The 12,861-nt window shown below is 46.8% G+C and overlaps 8 non-coding genes and 2 pseudogenes across 8 annotated transcripts; all 10 read left to right on the plus strand.

The window, feature by feature from the left end:
* The first annotated feature begins 289 nt into the window (after positions 1–289).
* Positions 290–405, plus strand: LOC141206394 (U2 spliceosomal RNA; annotated as a pseudogene).
* Positions 406–929: 524 nt separating this feature from the next.
* On the plus strand, positions 930–1,114 carry LOC141206203 (U2 spliceosomal RNA). Its single transcript, XR_012276868.1, has one exon. It is a non-coding gene; the product is annotated as a U2 spliceosomal RNA (small nuclear RNA).
* A 1,998-nt stretch (positions 1,115–3,112) lies between these two features.
* LOC141206268 (U2 spliceosomal RNA) lies at positions 3,113–3,297 on the plus strand. Its single transcript, XR_012276923.1, has one exon. It is a non-coding gene; the product is annotated as a U2 spliceosomal RNA (small nuclear RNA).
* A 1,115-nt stretch (positions 3,298–4,412) lies between these two features.
* On the plus strand, positions 4,413–4,603 carry LOC141206023 (U2 spliceosomal RNA). The gene has a single exon (XR_012276691.1). It is a non-coding gene; the product is annotated as a U2 spliceosomal RNA (small nuclear RNA).
* Positions 4,604–5,718: 1,115 nt separating this feature from the next.
* LOC141206855 (U2 spliceosomal RNA) lies at positions 5,719–5,909 on the plus strand. Its single transcript, XR_012277394.1, has one exon. It is a non-coding gene; the product is annotated as a U2 spliceosomal RNA (small nuclear RNA).
* Positions 5,910–7,024: 1,115 nt separating this feature from the next.
* Positions 7,025–7,215, plus strand: LOC141206856 (U2 spliceosomal RNA). Its single transcript, XR_012277395.1, has one exon. It is a non-coding gene; the product is annotated as a U2 spliceosomal RNA (small nuclear RNA).
* Positions 7,216–8,330: 1,115 nt separating this feature from the next.
* LOC141206395 (U2 spliceosomal RNA) lies at positions 8,331–8,446 on the plus strand (annotated as a pseudogene).
* A 524-nt stretch (positions 8,447–8,970) lies between these two features.
* Positions 8,971–9,155, plus strand: LOC141206204 (U2 spliceosomal RNA). Its single transcript, XR_012276869.1, has one exon. It is a non-coding gene; the product is annotated as a U2 spliceosomal RNA (small nuclear RNA).
* Positions 9,156–11,154: 1,999 nt separating this feature from the next.
* Positions 11,155–11,339, plus strand: LOC141206240 (U2 spliceosomal RNA). Its single transcript, XR_012276901.1, has one exon. It is a non-coding gene; the product is annotated as a U2 spliceosomal RNA (small nuclear RNA).
* A 1,115-nt stretch (positions 11,340–12,454) lies between these two features.
* LOC141206823 (U2 spliceosomal RNA) lies at positions 12,455–12,645 on the plus strand. Its single transcript, XR_012277363.1, has one exon. It is a non-coding gene; the product is annotated as a U2 spliceosomal RNA (small nuclear RNA).
* The last annotated feature ends 216 nt before the right edge of the window (positions 12,646–12,861 follow it).

The following is a 12,861-nucleotide window of genomic DNA, read 5'->3' on the forward strand; positions in this document are numbered from 1 at the left end:
TAGACAGCTGCTCGTTCCACCCCACCCCCCGCCTTAATTGGTTCTCCTCCCTTCCAACGGTGTTGAGGCGGGTGGGAACAGCAGGGGGTGAAGGTGCTGTGTTTAAAGAGGTGGAGTTATGCAGATCTAAAACGCGTGGATTGCAGCAGCAGCAAGCCGAAAAGTGCAGGCATGTAAGGGATCTAGAGGTTGACAACATGTCTTCTTAACGGGAGTCCAGGAGCTCATCTCCACAAATGGACTTTTCAGGATCCTTGGGTGGCTCCGTAGTTTGAAACCAATTCTGGTTATCGCTTCTCGGCCTTTTGGCTAAGATCAAGTGTAGTATCTTTTGAAAAGGCAGTTTTGTCCTTGGGCTGCCCTAGTAAATTGATGCATATTACACACTGGTTTGGTGCACTTGTTAGTACGCCAGGTGGCTCATAGAGTTATCTGATGGAAAACATGGCCCTCCAGGATTGAAGTCACTAGGCTGGGTAAGTGTGAGGGCTTTGGAGCAATGTGCCCCAGGAGTAGGCGCCCTGGTGGGAGTCCAAGCTTACTGGGACTGGGAACCCCAGAAAGACTTGGCTTCGTAGCACGCCGCACCTTTGCCAATCATACTTTCTGAGCAACCCCCCCTATTCCTGGCCTCCGGGCTAGGAAGGGGAATTTTTATAAACCCGGTCGGAGGTCCGGTCAGCTTTGGGCTGAGAAACCAACACAGGCTCCAGCTCCACTAGGGTGGCAGCCTAGATGGAAGCTGGGAGCACGAAAACGGCTCTTCTCCGGCTTCGGCTAGGGAGAGCATCGGAGATCCCTGACCCTCGCTGTGGCCTTCTGGCTCGGAGGGATGGGGATGGTTTATTGGGGACCCTCTCCTCCGGGAAGGGTCCACATGAATCCTCGCCTCGTGCGCTGTTTTGGTGTGACTTCGGTCACATTTTTCAGTGCCTTGGATGCAGCTTCAATCAAAAAAAAATCTGTTCTTATCAGTTTAATATCTGATACGTCCCCTATCTGGGGACCATATATTAAATGGATTTTTAGAACAGGGAGATGGAAAAAGAGCTTGCTCTGTCCACTCCACGCATTGACCTGGTATTGCAGTATCTCCAGGACCGGTGCACCCCTTCTTTAATGCAGTTTCTAAAATCAGAAAGAATTGAATTCAATGTTTTTTGTTCATTTTGCTTGTTTGTCGGATTTTGGGATGGACTCTTTGGCTTTGCTTTTCTTCTCCTCATTGGATTTTTCATGTTCAAAGTTGCAGAAGCCAGATTACAAGCTCATTTTGGTTCAACTTCAGCAACTGTGCATTGCATTGCCATGTAATGTGATGCAATGCTATCTTTCTAGCTCTCCCTTTTTACTTCCTTTTGGATAAACAGACATATTAGGCAAGCATTTTGGAGCTTTCACCTAAATAACTACAGGTGGTGAGATAAGCTGCACAATATAATTGACCTTTCAGTATATTGTTGCACACACACCATCTATTTAGCACATGCCCTTGTTATCAACAGCAGCCTTTTAAACTCACCTGAGCTAACAGGTATGTGCGCTGGTTACTCTGCTGCGCTTAAAATGTCTTTTTTGGTTTGCTACAATGCCTTTTCTGAAAGTTGTCTCCTTCTGCTGGAACACTGACTTCTTTCATTTAATGCCTGCAGACTATAAAAGAGAACCCAACCCAAAAAGTTTGGTTGATTAGTCTGTGGCATTCTGTTAAACTGTTGCTTATGGCGGTCTCTGTGAGCTTCTCAGCGACATTCAGCCAGCCAGGTATCCTGCCTGCAGTAGATGGAATGTGGCAATGGAACGCTGGCTGCGCGTGTCATAATAGGCTCTGAGCCTTTATATACCTGTGCACAGCAGCAGCCACCTTCAGTCTGCTGCTGGACAGCCAGCAGCAGCAGCAGCAGGAGAGGTATGTAATCAGGAGCCCTCCTGCTAAGGGTAGACAGCTGCTCGTTCCACCCCACCCCCCGCCTTAATTGGTTCTCCTCCCTTCCAACGGTGTTGAGGCGGGTGGGAACAGCAGGGGGTGAAGGTGCTGTGTTTAAAGAGGTGGAGTTATGCAGATCTAAAACGCGTGGATTGCAGCAGCAGCAAGCCGAAAAGTGCAGGCATGTAAGGGATCTAGAGGTTGACAACATGTCTTCTTAACGGGAGTCCAGGAGCTCATCTCCACAAATGGACTTTTCAGGATCCTTGGGTGGCTCCGTAGTTTGAAACCAATTCTGGTTGTCGCTTCTCGGCCTTTTGGCTAAGATCAAGTGTAGTATCTTTCGAAAAGGCGGTTTTGGATGTTGGCCGCCCTAGTAGATTGATACATTATGCACACTGGGGTTTAGGCGCTTGTTAGTACGCCAGGTGGCTAATATAGTCATCTGGTGGAAAGCATGGCCCCCCAGGATCGACGCCATTGGGCCGGGGAAGATCGAAAGCCCGAAGTGTGAAGTGCCCCAGGAGTGGTGACCCTGGGGTGCCTTAACTCACTGGGATTGGGAACCCCACTTGAGTTTATGGCACATTTGCACTAGCACTTCAATATTTCTTTCTTCACACACCCTTATTCCGGGCCTTCTGGCCTTAGGATGGGGAATTTTTCAATTCCCGGTCGAAGGTCCGGGCAGTATTATACTGTGAAACCTTCACTATTTATTTAATTTTTTTTTGTCACTGTGTGTCCACTTTTTCACGTGTGTCCACGTCCTTACTAGGATTTTGTCGGGATGCGGTTCCCTTACGGGTTCCTCTCTTGGCAGGTCTAGGGGGGGAGTGTGTGGCCATCAGGTTCCGCTCCCCCCTGAACCCCCCTGGCTCTCCTCTTTCGGGAGGAGAGCGTTGTTGGCTCCCCTCTTCCGGGAGGGGAGCACAGTCTTTGGCTCCCAGTGCCTTGCTCGGGTGAGAACTCGGGCAGGTATTGAGGGTAAGATTGGGTCGCCTCTGGCTCCGGCTGGAGGTGGCTATTTGTCCCTGTGCCTCGCTGTGGCCTTCTGGCTCGGAGGGACGGGGAATGGTTTGGGGGACCCTTCTCCTTTTGGAGAGGGTTTCAAGAAGACCAGCATCCTAGTGCACTTTTTTTTGTGGCACTTGTCACTTTTTTAAGCGCACTCGGGTTTTGTACACGAATTCGGGCTTTCGATAAAAAAAAAAAAATCTGTTCTTATCAGTTTAATATCTGATACGTCCCCTATCTGGGGACCATATATTAAATGGATTTTTAGAACAGGGAGATGGAAAAAGAGCTTGCTCTGTCCACTCCACGCATTGACCTGGTATTGCAGTATCTCCAGGACCGGTGCACCCCTTCTTTAATGCAGTTTCTAAAATCAGAAAGAATTGAATTCAATGTTTTTTGTTCATTTTGCTTGTTTGTCGGATTTTGGGATGGACTCTTTGGCTTTGCTTTTCTTCTCCTCATTGGATTTTTCATGTTCAAAGTTGCAGAAGCCAGATTACAAGCTCATTTTGGTTCAACTTCAGCAACTGTGCATTGCATTGCCATGTAATGTGATGCAATGCTATCTTTCTAGCTCTCCCTTTTTACTTCCTTTTGGATAAACAGACATATTAGGCAAGCATTTTGGAGCTTTCACCTAAATAACTACAGGTGGTGAGATAAGCTGCACAATATAATTGACCTTTCAGTATATTGTTGCACACACACCATCTATTTAGCAAATGCCCTTGTTATCAACAGCAGCCTTTTAAACTCACCTGAGCTAACAGGTATGTGCGCTGGTTACTCTGCTGCGCTTAAAATTTCTTTTTTGGTTTGCTACAATGCCTTTTCTGAAACGTTGTCTCCTTCTGCTGGAACACTGACTTCTTTCATTTAATGCCTGCAGACTATAAAAGAGAACCCAACCCAAAAAGTTTGGTTGATTAGTCTGTGGCATTCTGTTAAACTGTTGCTTATGGCGGTCTCTGTGAGCTTCTCAGCGACATTCAGCCAGCCAGGTATCCTGCCTGCAGTAGATGGAATGTGGCAATGGAACGCTGGCTGCGCGTGTCATAATAGGCTCTGAGCCTTTATATACCTGTGCACAGCAGCAGCCACCTTCAGTCTGCTGCTGGACAGCCAGCAGCAGCAGCAGCAGGAGAGGTATGTAATCAGGAGCCCTCCTGCTAAGGGTAGACAGCTGCTCGTTCCACCCCACCCTCCGCCTTAATTGGTTCTCCTCCCTTCCAACGGTGTTGAGGCGGGTGGGAACAGCAGGGGGTGAAGGTGCTGTGTTTAAAGAGGTGGAGTTATGCAGATCTAAAACGCGTGGATTGCAGCAGCAGCAAGCCGAAAAGTGCAGGCATGTAAGGGATCTAGAGGTTGACAACATGTCTTCTTAACGGGAGTCCAGGAGCTCATCTCCACAAATGGACTTTTCAGGATCCTTGGGTGGCTCCGTAGTTTGAAACCAATTCTGGTTATCGCTTCTCGGCCTTTTGGCTAAGATCAAGTGTAGTATCTGTTCTTATCAGTTTAATATCTGATACGTCCCCTATCTGGGGACCATATATTAAATGGATTTTTAGAACAGGGAGATGGAAAAAGAGCTTGCTCTGTCCACTCCACGCATTGACCTGGTATTGCAGTATCTTCAGGACCAGTGCACCCCTTCTTTAATGCAGTTTCTAAAATCAGAAAGAATTGAATTCAATGTTTTTTGTTCATTTTGCTTGTTTGTCGGATTTTGGGATGGACTCTTTGGCTTTGCTTTTCTTCTCCTCATTGGATTTTTCATGTTCAAAGTTGCAGAAGCCAGATTACAAGCTCATTTTGGTTCAACTTCAGCAACTGTGCATTGCATTGCCATGTAATGTGATGCAATGCTATCTTTCTAGCTCTCCCTTTTTACTTCCTTTTGGATAAACAGACATATTAGGCAAGCATTTTGGAGCTTTCACCTAAATAACTACAGGTGGTGAGATAAGCTGCACAATATAATTGACCTTTCAGTATATTGTTGCACACACACCATCTATTTAGCAAATGCCCTTGTTATCAACAGCAGCCTTTTAAACTTACCTGAGCTAACAGGTATGTGCGCTGGTTACTCTGCTGCGCTTAAAATTTCTTTTTTGGTTTGCTACAATGCCTTTTCTGAAACGTTGTCTCCTTCTGCTGGAACACTGACTTCTTTCATTTAATGCCTGCAGACTATAAAAGAGAACCCAACCCAAAAAGTTTGGTTGATTAGTCTGTGGCATTCTGTTAAACTGTTGCTTATGGCGGTCTCTGTGAGCTTCTCAGCGACATTCAGCCAGCCAGGTATCCTGCCTGCAGTAGATGGAATGTGGCAATGGAACGCTGGCTGCGCGTGTCATAATAGGCTCTGAGCCTTTATATACCTGTGCACAGCAGCAGCCACCTTCAGTCTGCTGCTGGACAGCCAGCAGCAGCAGCAGCAGGAGAGGTATGTAATCAGGAGCCCTCCTGCTAAGGGTAGACAGCTGCTCGTTCCACCCCACCCCCCGCCTTAATTGGTTCTCCTCCCTTCCAACGGTGTTGAGGCGGGTGGGAACAGCAGGGGGTGAAGGTGCTGTGTTTAAAGAGGTGGAGTTATGCAGATCTAAAACGCGTGGATTGCAGCAGCAGCAAGCCGAAAAGTGCAGGCATGTAAGGGATCTAGAGGTTGACAACATGTCTTCTTAACGGGAGTCCAGGAGCTCATCTCCACAAATGGACTTTTCAGGATCCTTGGGTGGCTCCGTAGTTTGAAACCAATTCTGGTTATCGCTTCTCGGCCTTTTGGCTAAGATCAAGTGTAGTATCTGTTCTTATCAGTTTAATATCTGATACGTCCCCTATCTGGGGACCATATATTAAATGGATTTTTAGAACAGGGAGATGGAAAAAGAGCTTGCTCTGTCCACTCCACGCATTGACCTGGTATTGCAGTATCTCCAGGACCGGTGCACCCCTTCTTTAATGCAGTTTCTAAAATCAGAAAGAATTGAATTCAATGTTTTTTGTTCATTTTGCTTGTTTGTCGGATTTTGGGATGGACTCTTTGGCTTTGCTTTTCTTCTCCTCATTGGATTTTTCATGTTCAAAGTTGCAGAAGCCAGATTACAAGCTCATTTTGGTTCAACTTCAGCAACTGTGCATTGCATTGCCATGTAATGTGATGCAATGCTATCTTTCTAGCTCTCCCTTTTTACTTCCTTTTGGATAAACAGACATATTAGGCAAGCATTTTGGAGCTTTCACCTAAATAACTACAGGTGGTGAGATAAGCTGCACAATATAATTGACCTTTCAGTATATTGTTGCACACACACCATCTATTTAGCAAATGCCCTTGTTATCAACAGCAGCCTTTTAAACTCACCTGAGCTAACAGGTATGTGCGCTGGTTACTCTGCTGCGCTTAAAATTTCTTTTTTGGTTTGCTACAATGCCTTTTCTGAAACGTTGTCTCCTTCTGCTGGAACACTGACTTCTTTCATTTAATGCCTGCAGACTATAAAAGAGAACCCAACCCAAAAAGTTTGGTTGATTAGTCTGTGGCATTCTGTTAAACTGTTGCTTATGGCGGTCTCTGTGAGCTTCTCAGCGACATTCAGCCAGCCAGGTATCCTGCCTGCAGTAGATGGAATGTGGCAATGGAACGCTGGCTGCGCGTGTCATAATAGGCTCTGAGCCTTTATATACCTGTGCACAGCAGCAGCCACCTTCAGTCTGCTGCTGGACAGCCAGCAGCAGCAGCAGCAGGAGAGGTATGTAATCAGGAGCCCTCCTGCTAAGGGTAGACAGCTGCTCGTTCCACCCCACCCCCCGCCTTAATTGGTTCTCCTCCCTTCCAACGGTGTTGAGGCGGGTGGGAACAGCAGGGGGTGAAGGTGCTGTGTTTAAAGAGGTGGAGTTATGCAGATCTAAAACGCGTGGATTGCAGCAGCAGCAAGCCGAAAAGTGCAGGCATGTAAGGGATCTAGAGGTTGACAACATGTCTTCTTAACGGGAGTCCAGGAGCTCATCTCCACAAATGGACTTTTCAGGATCCTTGGGTGGCTCCGTAGTTTGAAACCAATTCTGGTTATCGCTTCTCGGCCTTTTGGCTAAGATCAAGTGTAGTATCTGTTCTTATCAGTTTAATATCTGATACGTCCCCTATCTGGGGACCATATATTAAATGGATTTTTAGAACAGGGAGATGGAAAAAGAGCTTGCTCTGTCCACTCCACGCATTGACCTGGTATTGCAGTATCTCCAGGACCGGTGCACCCCTTCTTTAATGCAGTTTCTAAAATCAGAAAGAATTGAATTCAATGTTTTTTGTTCATTTTGCTTGTTTGTCGGATTTTGGGATGGACTCTTTGGCTTTGCTTTTCTTCTCCTCATTGGATTTTTCATGTTCAAAGTTGCAGAAGCCAGATTACAAGCTCATTTTGGTTCAACTTCAGCAACTGTGCATTGCATTGCCATGTAATGTGATGCAATGCTATCTTTCTAGCTCTCCCTTTTTACTTCCTTTTGGATAAACAGACATATTAGGCAAGCATTTTGGAGCTTTCACCTAAATAACTACAGGTGGTGAGATACGCTGCACAATATAATTGACCTTTCAGTATATTGTTGCACACACACCATCTATTTAACAAATGCCCTTGTTATCAACAGCAGCCTTTTAAACTCACCTGAGCTAACAGGTATGTGCGCTGGTTACTCTGCTGCGCTTAAAATTTCTTTTTTGGTTTGCTACAATGCCTTTTCTGAAACGTTGTCGCCTTCTGCTGGAACACTGACTTCTTTCATTTAATGCCTGCAGACTATAAAAGAGAACCCAACCCAAAAAGTTTGGTTGATTAGTCTGTGGCATTCTGTTAAACTGTTGCTTATGGCGGTCTCTGTGAGCTTCTCTACGACATTCAGCCAGCCAGGTATCCTGCCTGCAGTAGATGGAATGTGGCAATGGAACGCTGGCTGCGCGTGTCATAATAGGCTCTGAGCCTTTATATACCTGTGCACAGCAGCAGCCACCTTCAGTCTGCTGCTGGACAGCCAGCAGCAGCAGCAGCAGGAGAGGTATGTAATCAGGAGCCCTCCTGCTAAGGGTAGACAGCTGCTCGTTCCACCCCACCCCCCGCCTTAATTGGTTCTCCTCCCTTCCAACGGTGTTGAGGCGGGTGGGAACAGCAGGGGGTGAAGGTGCTGTGTTTAAAGAGGTGGAGTTATGCAGATCTAAAACGCGTGGATTGCAGCAGCAGCAAGCCGAAAAGTGCAGGCATGTAAGGGATCTAGAGGTTGACAACATGTCTTCTTAACGGGAGTCCAGGAGCTCATCTCCACAAATGGACTTTTCAGGATCCTTGGGTGGCTCCGTAGTTTGAAACCAATTCTGGTTATCGCTTCTCGGCCTTTTGGCTAAGATCAAGTGTAGTATCTTTTGAAAAGGCAGTTTTGTCCTTGGGCTGCCCTAGTAAATTGATGCATATTACACACTGGTTTGGTGCACTTGTTAGTACGCCAGGTGGCTCATAGAGTTATCTGATGGAAAACATGGCCCTCCAGGATTGAAGTCACTAGGCTGGGTAAGTGTGAGGGCTTTGGAGCAATGTGCCCCAGGAGTAGGCGCCCTGGTGGGAGTCCAAGCTTACTGGGACTGGGAACCCCAGAAAGACTTGGCTTCGTAGCACGCCGCACCTTTGCCAATCATACTTTCTGAGCAACCCCCCCTATTCCTGGCCTCCGGGCTAGGAAGGGGAATTTTTATAAACCCGGTCGGAGGTCTGGTCAGCTTTGGGCTGAGAAACCAACACAGGCTCCAGCTCCACTAGGGTGGCAGCCTAGATGGAAGCTGGGAGCACGAAAACGGCTCTTCTCCGGCTTCGGCTAGGGAGAGCATCGGAGATCCCTGACCCTCGCTGTGGCCTTCTGGCTCGGAGGGATGGGGATGGTTTATTGGGGACCCTCTCCTCCGGGAAGGGTCCACATGAATCCTCGCCTCGTGCGCTGTTTTGGTGTGACTTCGGTCACATTTTTCAGTGCCTTGGATGCAGCTTCAATCAAAAAAAAATCTGTTCTTATCAGTTTAATATCTGATACGTCCCCTATCTGGGGACCATATATTAAATGGATTTTTAGAACAGGGAGATGGAAAAAGAGCTTGCTCTGTCCACTCCACGCATTGACCTGGTATTGCAGTATCTCCAGGACCGGTGCACCCCTTCTTTAATGCAGTTTCTAAAATCAGAAAGAATTGAATTCAATGTTTTTTGTTCATTTTGCTTGTTTGTCGGATTTTGGGATGGACTCTTTGGCTTTGCTTTTATTCTCCTCATTGGATTTTTCATGTTCAAAGTTGCAGAAGCCAGATTACAAGCTCATTTTGGTTCAACTTCAGCAACTGTGCATTGCATTGCCATGTAATGTGATGCAATGCTATCTTTCTAGCTCTCCCTTTTTACTTCCTTTTGGATAAACAGACATATTAGGCAAGCATTTTGGAGCTTTCACCTAAATAACTACAGGTGGTGAGATAAGCTGCACAATATAATTGACCTTTCAGTATATTGTTGCACACACACCATCTATTTAGCACATGCCCTTGTTATCAACAGCAGCCTTTTAAACTCACCTGAGCTAACAGGTATGTGCGCTGGTTACTCTGCTGCGCTTAAAATGTCTTTTTTGGTTTGCTACAATGCCTTTTCTGAAACGTTGTCTCCTTCTGCTGGAACACTGACTTCTTTCATTTAATGCCTGCAGACTATAAAAGAGAACCCAACCCAAAAAGTTTGGTTGATTAGTCTGTGGCATTCTGTTAAACTGTTGCTTATGGCGGTCTCTGTGAGCTTCTCAGCGACATTCAGCCAGCCAGGTATCCTGCCTGCAGTAGATGGAATGTGGCAATGGAACGCTGGCTGCGCGTGTCATAATAGGCTCTGAGCCTTTATATACCTGTGCACAGCAGCAGCCACCTTCAGTCTGCTGCTGGACAGCCAGCAGCAGCAGCAGCAGGAGAGGTATGTAATCAGGAGCCCTCCTGCTAAGGGTAGACAGCTGCTCGTTCCACCCCACCCCCCGCCTTAATTGGTTCTCCTCCCTTCCAACGGTGTTGAGGCGGGTGGGAACAGCAGGGGGTGAAGGTGCTGTGTTTAAAGAGGTGGAGTTATGCAGATCTAAAACGCGTGGATTGCAGCAGCAGCAAGCCGAAAAGTGCAGGCATGTAAGGGATCTAGAGGTTGACAACATGTCTTCTTAACGGGAGTCCAGGAGCTCATCTCCACAAATGGACTTTTCAGGATCCTTGGGTGGCTCCGTAGTTTGAAACCAATTCTGGTTGTCGCTTCTCGGCCTTTTGGCTAAGATCAAGTGTAGTATCTTTCGAAAAGGCGGTTTTGGATGTTGGCCGCCCTAGTAGATTGATACATTATGCACACTGGGGTTTAGGCGCTTGTTAGTACGCCAGGTGGCTAATATAGTCATCTGGTGGAAAGCATGGCCCCCCAGGATCGACGCCATTGGGCCGGGGAAGATCGAAAGCCCGAAGTGTGAAGTGCCCCAGGAGTGGTGACCCTGGGGTGCCTTAACTCACTGGGATTGGGAACCCCACTTGAGTTTATGGCACATTTGCACTAGCACTTCAATATTTCTTTCTTCACACACCCTTATTCCGGGCCTTCTGGCCTTAGGATGGGGAATTTTTCAATTCCCGGTCGAAGGTCCGGGCAGTATTATACTGTGAAACCTTCACTATTTATTTAATTTTTTTTTGTCACTGTGTGTCCACTTTTTCACGTGTGTCCACGTCCTTACTAGGATTTTGTCGGGATGCGGTTCCCTTACGGGTTCCTCTCTTGGCAGGTCTAGGGGGGGAGTGTGTGGCCATCAGGTTCCGCTCCCCCCTGAACCCCCCTGGCTCTCCTCTTTCGGGAGGAGAGCGTTGTTGGCTCCCCTCTTCCGGGAGGGGAGCACAGTCTTTGGCTCCCAGTGCCTTGCTCGGGTGAGAACTCGGGCAGGTATTGAGGGTAAGATTGGGTCGCCTCTGGCTCCGGCTGGAGGTGGCTATTTGTCCCTGTGCCTCGCTGTGGCCTTCTGGCTCGGAGGGACGGGGAATGGTTTGGGGGACCCTTCTCCTTTTGGAGAGGGTTTCAAGAAGACCAGCATCCTAGTGCACTTTTTTTTGTGGCACTTGTCACTTTTTTAAGCGCACTCGGGTTTTGTACACGAATTCGTGCTTTCGATAAAAAAAAAAAAATCTGTTCTTATCAGTTTAATATCTGATACGTCCCCTATCTGGGGACCATATATTAAATGGATTTTTAGAACAGGGAGATGGAAAAAGAGCTTGCTCTGTCCACTCCACGCATTGACCTGGTATTGCAGTATCTCCAGGACCGGTGCACCCCTTCTTTAATGCAGTTTCTAAAATCAGAAAGAATTGAATTCAATGTTTTTTGTTCATTTTGCTTGTTTGTCGGATTTTGGGATGGACTCTTTGGCTTTGCTTTTCTTCTCCTCATTGGATTTTTCATGTTCAAAGTTGCAGAAGCCAGATTACAAGCTCATTTTGGTTCAACTTCAGCAACTGTGCATTGCATTGCCATGTAATGTGATGCAATGCTATCTTTCTAGCTCTCCCTTTTTACTTCCTTTTGGATAAACAGACATATTAGGCAAGCATTTTGGAGCTTTCACCTAAATAACTACAGGTGGTGAGATAAGCTGCACAATATAATTGACCTTTCAGTATATTGTTGCACACACACCATCTATTTAGCAAATGCCCTTGTTATCAACAGCAGCCTTTTAAACTCACCTGAGCTAACAGGTATGTGCGCTGGTTACTCTGCTGCGCTTAAAATTTCTTTTTTGGTTTGCTACAATGCCTTTTCTGAAACGTTGTCTCCTTCTGCTGGAACACTGACTTCTTTCATTTAATGCCTGCAGACTATAAAAGAGAACCCAACCCAAAAAGTTTGGTTGATTAGTCTGTGGCATTCTGTTAAACTGTTGCTTATGGCGGTCTCTGTGAGCTTCTCAGCGACATTCAGCCAGCCAGGTATCCTGCCTGCAGTAGATGGAATGTGGCAATGGAACGCTGGCTGCGCGTGTCATAATAGGCTCTGAGCCTTTATATACCTGTGCACAGCAGCAGCCACCTTCAGTCTGCTGCTGGACAGCCAGCAGCAGCAGCAGCAGGAGAGGTATGTAATCAGGAGCCCTCCTGCTAAGGGTAGACAGCTGCTCGTTCCACCCCACCCTCCGCCTTAATTGGTTCTCCTCCCTTCCAACGGTGTTGAGGCGGGTGGGAACAGCAGGGGGTGAAGGTGCTGTGTTTAAAGAGGTGGAGTTATGCAGATCTAAAACGCGTGGATTGCAGCAGCAGTAAGCCGAAAAGTGCAGGCATGTAAGGGATCTAGAGGTTGACAACATGTCTTCTTAACGGGAGTCCAGGAGCTCATCTCCACAAATGGACTTTTCAGGATCCTTGGGTGGCTCCGTAGTTTGAAACCAATTCTGGTTATCGCTTCTCGGCCTTTTGGCTAAGATCAAGTGTAGTATCTGTTCTTATCAGTTTAATATCTGATACGTCCCCTATCTGGGGACCATATATTAAATGGATTTTTAGAACAGGGAGATGGAAAAAGAGCTTGCTCTGTCCACTCCACGCATTGACCTGGTATTGCAGTATCTCCAGGACCAGTGCACCCCTTCTTTAATGCAGTTTCTAAAATCAGAAAGAATTGAATTCAATGTTTTTTGTTCATTTTGCTTGTTTGTCGGATTTTGGGATGGACTCTTTGGCTTTGCTTTTCTTCTCCTCATTGGATTTTTCATGTTCAAAGTTGCAGAAGCCAGATTACAAGCTCATTTTGGTTCAACTTCAGCAACTGTGCATTGCATTGCCATGTAATGTGATGCAATGCTAT

Source organism: Phyllobates terribilis, unplaced genomic scaffold (genome assembly GCF_046119375.1).
Source record: "Phyllobates terribilis strain yellow unplaced genomic scaffold, ASM4611937v1 Scaffold_142__1_contigs__length_4687701, whole genome shotgun sequence".
Classification (NCBI taxonomy): domain Eukaryota; kingdom Metazoa; phylum Chordata; class Amphibia; order Anura; family Dendrobatidae; genus Phyllobates; species Phyllobates terribilis.